An 8,614-nucleotide genomic window follows, 5' to 3' on the forward strand; every position below is an offset into this window, starting at 1 on the left:
CCGTATGCTTTGATTTATAATTCATGAATGATTGTCTTCAGATTTAGATAAACACCGTTTATGAAAATTAACTTTGACTGTTTTAATGACCCTGACCTTAAAGGTGTAATTATTGAATTTTCACTGTTTTTTCTATAATTGGCAGTAAAACTTTGTCATTAGTTGCACAAACATGCCAATGCAAATTTACAATGCATCTGTGTGTGTGTCAAGTTTCGTAACTTTGGCATAAGTGTGCATTTTTTCCAACTTGAAAATATTCCAAAAATAAACCAAAGTGGCTATTGCTTAAAATGTTAATTAATGAATTGCCCTGATACTAGGACACAACAATCCTTAAGAGTAACCCTTAAGTTCATGAGACTTATAATGATTTTGAGATATAAACGACCTCGATTTTTAAAGTTAAGGGATTGAGTTTATTTATGTTGTAACTTGCTTTAACTTTATTATTTATTGTCCCGTCCCATCTAAGGGACCAAAAGAGATATAAACTTGAACTTGAAATATTATTCAATGTAAAATCACCAATTAACTGTGTGTTTTAAGATAGTTACACTGATCGGTAGTTTCACTTAATTTATTTCTATTTAGTATACCCCCAAAAACGAAGTTTTGGGGGGAGGTATATAAGAGTCACTCGGTGGTCGGCTGGTCGGTCGGTCCAGCGGTCCGTTGCATTTTCCTTGTCCGGAGCATAACTTGATATCTAATGGTTGGAAGTCAATATAACTTCATACAATAGTCAAGCCCATTGAGAGGGAGTGCAGTGCACAAGAATCATAACTCCATCTTGACTAATTACATTAAATAGTTATTGCCCTTTGTTACTTTTCCTTGTCCGGAGCATAACTTGAAAACTACTGGTTGGAATTTAAAACAACTTCATACAATTGTCAAGCACAATAAGGGGAAGTGCAGTGCTCAAAAACCATAACTCTATCTAAAGTAATTACAGAGTTGTTGCCCTTTGTTACTTTTCAATTGCTTTCTTTTGTCCGGACCATAACATGAAGACAAATGGTTGAAATTCAATATAATTTCATACAATGGTCAAGCACATAGAGAAAAAGTGCAGTGTACAAGAACCATAACTCTATCTTGACTAATTACAGAGTTACTGCCCTTTGTTACTTTTCCTTGTGCAGAGCATCACTTGAAAACTACTGATGGGAATTCAAAACAACTTCATACAATTGTCAAGCACAATAAGGGGAAGTGAAGTGCTTAAGAACCATAACTCTATCTAAAGTAATTACAGAGTTATTGCCCTTTGTTACTTTCCCATTGCTTTTTATTGTCCGGACCATAACTTGAAGACTAATGGTTGGACTTCAATATACTATCATACAATGGTCAAGCACATTGAGAGGAAGTGCGATGCAGAAGAACCATAACTCCATCTTGACTAGTTACAGAGTAACTGCCCTTTGTTACTTTTCCTTGTCCAGAGCATAACTTGAAAACTACCAGTTGGAATTCAAAAAAAACTTCATACAATTGTCAAGCACAATAAGGGAAAGTGCAGTACACAAGAACAATAACTTCATCTTGTCTAATTACAGAGTTATTGCCTTTTGTTACTTTTCCATTGCTTTTTGTCCGGAGCATAACTTGAAGAGAAATGGTTGGAATCTAATGTAATTTCATACAATTGTCAAGCACGGTTAGAGGAAGTGCAGTGCACAAGAACCATAACTCCATCTTGACTAATAACAGAGTTATCGCCCTTTGTTACTTTTCCTTGTCCGGACTGTTACTTGAAAACTACTGGTTGGAATTCAATACAACTTCATACAGTTGTTAAGCACATTAAGAGGAAATGCAGTGCAAAAAAACCATGACACCATTTTGACAAATTACAGAGTTACTGCCCTTTGATACTTTTCCTTGTCCAGAGCATAACTTAAAACGTACTGGTTGGAATTAAAAAAAACTTCATACAATGATCAAGCACAATAAGAGGAAATGCAGTGCACAAGAACTATAACTCTGTCCAGAGTAATTAAAGAGTTATTGCCCTTTGTTACTTTTCCATTGCTTTTTTCTTGTCCAGAGCATAACTTGAAAACTACTAGTTGGAATTCAATACTATGTCATACAATGGTCTAGTATATTGAGAGGAAGCACAGTGTACAGATACCATAACTTTTTCTGGACTCATTTAAAAGTTTTTGTCCTTTAGTTACTTTTTATTGCATAACTTGAAAATTAATGGTTGGAATTCAATGAAACTTTATACAATGGCCAAGTGCAGTGAAAGGAAGTGCAGTGCTCAAGAGCCATAACTCTATTTGGACTAATTACAGTTATTGCCCTTTGTTACTTTTTTTGTTAATTTTTTGTCCTGTGCATAACTTGAAAAATTGTAGTTGGAATTCAATACATCTTCATACAATGGTCAAGTGCAATGAGAGGAAGTGCAGTGTACAATAACCTTGACTCCATCTTCAGTATTTATGGAGTTATTGTCCTTTGTTCCTTTACCTTGTCTTTCTGGAATTATTGCAGAGTAAGTCAATAAAACTTCATCACATTGAAAGGAAATTCAACATACAAAAACCACAACTATCTTTAATTGCCCACAACCATAAATGTATTTCAATTGTTTTACAAGGTACATGTATTCTGTTACTAGTAACATCCTCAATAGGGTATGTAAGTCTCGTCATGTGACTTGCGAGATTTCACGATATTTTGCACTTCCGGGTACAAACAAATATATTGGGTAATACTTGTATGCCGGTGGGAAAGTAAAACTTACATGGAAAAACAAATGATATGTGGAAATTGGCAGAGTTTTTTGTATTGTATTGTAACGAAATGCAAAAGGTCTCATCTTGTGAACAAGTATCAATGAAAGACATAGTTCTGGCTTCCAAAACTTTATAAGCCGCTTTTTAACATTTTTTTTTCATCAGATGCGGCATTAAAGTTTTGGATAAGACCCGTTACGAAACCTAACCAGAATAATATAAGTTGATTTATTCTTGTTTTTCACTTGCAAATACACTTGACCCGATCAATTCTTGTGCATTTTACGGTAAAACAATTATTTAAATATCGTTCTATACCAATTCAAGTAATAAAATATTAATACCGTCATTAAAATTGCCTATTTAACTGTAAAACATCAATTTTCGCCGACTACAATCGGCCATGACATTCAAGTGTCACGCGAGACCTCGTATGACGTCATTCGCGGGAACAGATTTGAATAGAGTTGTGTACTATATTTAGAACATTTTGTTGACATGATTTCGATATTTTTATTCAAGATAATGTTTTTATTTATTTTCATAACTTTTTAGTATTTAAATATGATTTTATTTAATATAACAGTCAGTAAATAACCTTTTTCAACATCTTAAAAAAAAGTAATCTATAAAAATATTGGAGGCACATGGGTTCCTAAAGGTCAATCTCGTAATCACGTGGTCAAACATTTTGGCAAGATGGCTGCCAAGTGCCGAAATCTTTACCTGTCGGAAACTATTAGGTAGTTTATGTTCCTAATAAGATTTTTATTCGTCCATCCTTGGCTTATCAACAGATTATATATCGTTTTATCAAGGTATGTTTCACTTTACTTTGTGGCATGTTCGATAAATAAACACGAGCGTGTCAGATTTCTGGCACGATTATTGGTGGACTTTCCCTACGGGGTTATCTTCAGCGTTCACGTCATGTCATATATATAAACGGGTACGCTGAAGACCTTAAGCTATGAAAGACAAAGATAATCTTCAGGTGGGTGTGTCATTTCAAATTCAGTTTATCCCAATAAATGTTGTAATATTTTCATTTCCATGTAAATCTAATAAATTTGTTTTTGATACAACATCATTCGCATCTGACACCAGACTGGTGAATTTGATTTTATCAATTTTCTATAGCGCTACCTGATTATCTCTCAGAAGTATATAATGTTTAGAAATTTCGGACAGCGCATATTTCGGATAAACGTTTCAATATGATTATCAGTGTGTTTTAGTTGAATATATTTTCTTCCAACTGAAAATATTATTTATTTATAATTATTATCTTTATAAAGCACAAACAGTCAAGCTGTATATAACCAATTTAAATTGTCATAAAATTCAATGAAATATTTTGCTCCTGTAGATATTTTGACTGAGGACAGTGACCAGTGAGATGAAAGACGTCAACTGGTATCCGAAATACACATGCATGTTCTGCTGTAAAATCGTTTTGGTAAGAAATATATACTTAAAGCTACTTAAACTACATTAATGAAAAATAAATATTATTGTATAACATATAATGTTCTCGTTTTTGTAAATAATTACAGTGCAGCTAAATAAACAAACAGTATGGCATATGTAGTTAATTCATGTTAAATACTGTTTAAAGTATTTTTCTCAAGTAAGTGGGTCATATTTTTTAGTTAAATCATGTTCAGTAAATGGTTAAAAGAACTTAGTCACTATCACATTTTTTAAAGATCACTTGTCAAAGCAAATCTACAAGAACTAGGACACCAAGAAGTGTTTCTTCCTTTTCAACATCATTTTCTATTCATGACAATATGAAAATGATTGAAATTGATAGCTGACCAATTATTATTGCTTTCAACTCATGATAAATTTTCTTTATATACAGGTATGTGATTTCATGGTTGGATCTTGAGTACTTGTCATGGCTCTTGATTTATTTTTGGAGTGTTCACCATCAGATTAGAAATCAAATAGTGATACCACCAGGCATAGTTGAAAGGAAATGTCCATACACAGTCTTGGAGTACATAGTGGTAGAGACATGGCAGTCCATTACAGATTTTGACTGAATGAAAGCTTCTTAAAGCTCCATGTCTTGTGTAAACTGTCTGACTGAATTTTTGTATTCTAATAAAAACTAAGGTTGAAGACAATTCAAAGATATATGTCAGTGTAAAAATGTTAAACAAAATATCTGTCTTTGTAAGAAATAACTTTGTATTAACTTAATTATTCAAAGATAATTTATCTTCTGCAAATGGCTGCCCAAAACAGTTTCAACCAGGCATCATGTAGTTTCAAAACAGTTAAGATAAATTTGTTATAAATGGACTTGTAAAGTAACAGGAATGGTAAAAAGATTAATGTTCAGCATTAAAATGTTTCTATCTTGATTGAGTTTCATTTCTTATTATCACCATGATCACTGCAATTGTAAAAGTAATGTAATCTTTAACCATTATTAAATATCATAAAAATCATCTCGAAGAAAACCTTGTTTCTGAGGTAAGATGTTTAAAATTTCTTCCAGTTATAGCCTTTCACTGCTCTTAGAAAAGCCATGATTTGCATTGTACATGGCCAGGCAGGTTGTAATACCAGAGTAAACAATATTAATGCAATTCATTTGTGTTGAGTATTCTGTAGCAAAACACTAGCTTGCTAGCCCTTGTAAGCCCAAGTCTCTCTCTTAATTAGAGAAGACTTGCAATTCTGCATTCCTTGAAGATTTTAGTATCAGAGGGGTAGTTATTACATACCATATCCTTCTTTGGGTTTCAAATTACCTGTTTTATAATGTATTGAACCTGTTGACATTTGACCAAAAGTGAATTATCTATACCATACATGCAAAACTTAGGGTTTGCACTTGATACAAAACAATTACATCACTGATACATTAATATACCCATTGGAACTGTTTCAAAATTGTCCATGTTTCTAAAAAAAAAAACAAAACAAAAAACACCACACAATGCTTTTAACTTCTGTCCATGTACATATGTGTAAATGTAGTCATTGAAGAGCTGTCAAGAACTTTTCATCAATATTATTTAGATAGTGTCTGTTTCGATTTCAGGACAGACAAAATTCAAATGACATGCATAGTATTTAATATAGTCAATGCTTGCATATTCAAGCAATCTAGCCATTGCTGTTAGAGAATTAAAGTACACAGTGACACTTATTTTGCAGATTAAGAACTGCTATAAATATATGCCAAATAGTAGAAACAAAAAACAGTTCATAAGTTTAATAAACTTTTATTTTTACACAATTTATAGTGCACTGCTTAGCATATATATCACACTGATTTTCCAGTGGAAGAAAAACTTCAGGAAAGCACTTGGAATTATTATTAGTTATTTGGACAATGTTACTTTACACTGTGAATGTCTACTGATACAAGAATAAGAATATTTCCTTTTACAAATGTAAAGACTTTGAAAATTAACATGAACAAATTATCATAGAGTTATAAATCATATTCTAATTGAAAAATGTTCAGCTTAATATCAAAGCTTTGAATGCAAATTTGTGAGCTTATCACTGATTACCTCACAATATTAGTAGTAGATGATATATAATATTTTTGCTAATCTTTACTTCATAGTCATGCCATATGACTATACTGTGATTCCATGAAAAACCTTATCTCTGGTGTGTTATCAGCTTTGGTATATATAGAGTATCTAGTTTTAATACTTAAAACTGCAATGAAATGTGGATATTTTACTCTGTTTCTATCATTGTGACATTAACATGTTAACAAGATCATAGTGTCAAACACCATAAAATCATACTCATTATACATTAATATTTTTGTGCTGGATGTCATTCATCTTCTTCAGGAAAGTACATTTGACTATTCTCAGTGGCTTTTATTAAACTAATATTTCACTGTAACTGTGTGTTCTCTGATATCATTCTCAAATTAAGGAACTGGAAGATGGTAGTTGCAATAAAGGTCTTCATGGACAAATCCTCCTTCATCTTTTCCCTTTTTATCTGCAGAATGAAAAATCAATAAATATGTTGTTACAAGTGTAAGACACTAGAAATGATATTTACATTTCATTTAATAAGCTGGTCATGATTGACAGAAATTTTTTATATTTGAAGTAAATAAACATTAAAGATAAACAACAACACATAATATATAACAGTCAAAAATATTGATCTTCTTGAATGTGAAACATGACTATTTTTAATGTTTTATTTACTTATCAATTATCATGCAGTGATATCCAAAAATTATTAATATATTTTGATAATTGTTTATCTTTCTGATCTCAACTAAAAATTAATCAATTATTTTACATGTATTTACCTTTGATGTATAGATATTTCAGGATCATAGGCAGTGCAAACAGTTGATTAATGGTCCATATTGAACAACTGTATATTCTATACTTGACATATACCTCCTTGTCTATACATCTGAAATGGTTTAATCAAATATTATATTTTTTAATTCAATCATAATTTGATAGGTACCATATTAACATGTATATATAATTGAAAAAGGAACAAGAATAAAATGGAAGGGAAAAAATATCCGAATTACTGTGCAATATCCGAATGTTGTATAACTTTAATATACACTAGAATTAAAGTGTTTCTCCATTGTTTATTTCAATAAGTTAAAATGGTTTGAATTAATTTCTCACATCAGTAGTTTTAAAACAATACTAAAAGCTAAACAACTAGAATTCACTACCTTGACAAAACATCCGAAACAATTGTCACTATCCGAAAATAAACTAGTTTTATTAAACTCTATAAATCCCTCGTTTTTCCGTCAGATAATTGACCTACCTGCATTTTTTGACCCGTGCTATCAATTCCTTCAAATCTGAAGCGAACCGAAACAAATTTAACTTCTATATCCCTCGAGTTCTTCGGGTTACCTATATGCGTAACGGTAAATAAGTCTGCCGATGTACCCGGAAGTGGTAAATCGAAAGTGAAAGTAAACGAGACTTACGGGCCCTATTCCGAAGCAGTCTTGCAGGGGTATTAATCACATTAAGTGATAGTTCTAGTTTAAATTTGCTTTAGAAGAATATTCTTAAGTTGTAAACCTTCCGTCTTTACTAAAGTTATGGTGAGCAGAAGATTGATATACTATTTAATTATAATTATTATTGGTACATAGATGAAACATATAAAATAAAGGTCGAGTTCAAAGTTGGCTTCAGACGACTTTTTTTCTAATAGTAATGATGGTTGGTGGGAGTACGAATCACTTTTAGTGATAGTTCTTGTTTCTTTTAAACATATATGTTTATAAATTACATGTGTTTTTAAAGAAATATTAGGCTACGTAAATATTTTTACAGTTTAAAAGAAAGCTTGAAATGAAACATATATGTGTTTTTAATGAAAACGAATTACATGATTGCCTTCTTATTCAAATTACCAATTGCTGTCTACATTCATTTAATATCAGCCAGGAAAGAATTTACATCTTGACACGGTCTGTTTGAATGTTGAGAAAAGATTGTTACAACAAAAATTCATTTTAAAATAAAGAAGAATGTCCTTTGTTTAACAATATGAATACGTGTATCAAATATATAGATTTCTAATGATCTGTGGTACATAGATGAAACATCTGTGGACTCACCAGACTATTCTTACATTATTACAGAAAGGTTTTCAGGGGCATATGTTATATGTTGAGATGACAAAAGCATTAGGTTTCCTGTAGCTATTCAAACAACAATTGTGATAGAAAGCGTTTGATTTATTTTCAATAAGCACGATTTTAGGCAAGGGGCAGGACGTGAAGTGGTTGCACTCTTGGTTCAATGAGAAAAATGAGAAAAAAGGTTGCAAACTTGACAAAATTAGTTACCAAGTCATGAATATTT

At 31.6% G+C, this 8,614-nt stretch overlaps 2 long non-coding RNA genes across 2 annotated transcripts; one reads left to right on the plus strand and one right to left on the minus strand.

The window, feature by feature from the left end:
- Positions 1-3,769: 3,769 nt before the first annotated feature.
- LOC132735604 (uncharacterized) lies at positions 3,770-4,910 on the plus strand. Its single transcript, XR_009626476.1, has 2 exons — positions 3,770-4,215; positions 4,624-4,910. It is a non-coding gene; the product is annotated as an uncharacterized LOC132735604 (long non-coding RNA).
- A 1,075-nt stretch (positions 4,911-5,985) lies between these two features.
- On the minus strand, positions 5,986-7,741 carry LOC132735602 (uncharacterized). The gene is made up of 3 exons (XR_009626475.1): positions 7,557-7,741; positions 7,069-7,178; positions 5,986-6,746 (listed from the first exon to the last, which is right to left on the minus strand). It is a non-coding gene; the product is annotated as an uncharacterized LOC132735602 (long non-coding RNA).
- Positions 7,742-8,614: the final 873 nt, after the last annotated feature.

Source organism: Ruditapes philippinarum, unplaced genomic scaffold (genome assembly GCF_026571515.1).
Source record: "Ruditapes philippinarum isolate M1 unplaced genomic scaffold, ASM2657151v2 ctg1208_1_1_1_1, whole genome shotgun sequence".
In the NCBI taxonomy this organism is placed as follows: domain Eukaryota; kingdom Metazoa; phylum Mollusca; class Bivalvia; order Venerida; family Veneridae; genus Ruditapes; species Ruditapes philippinarum.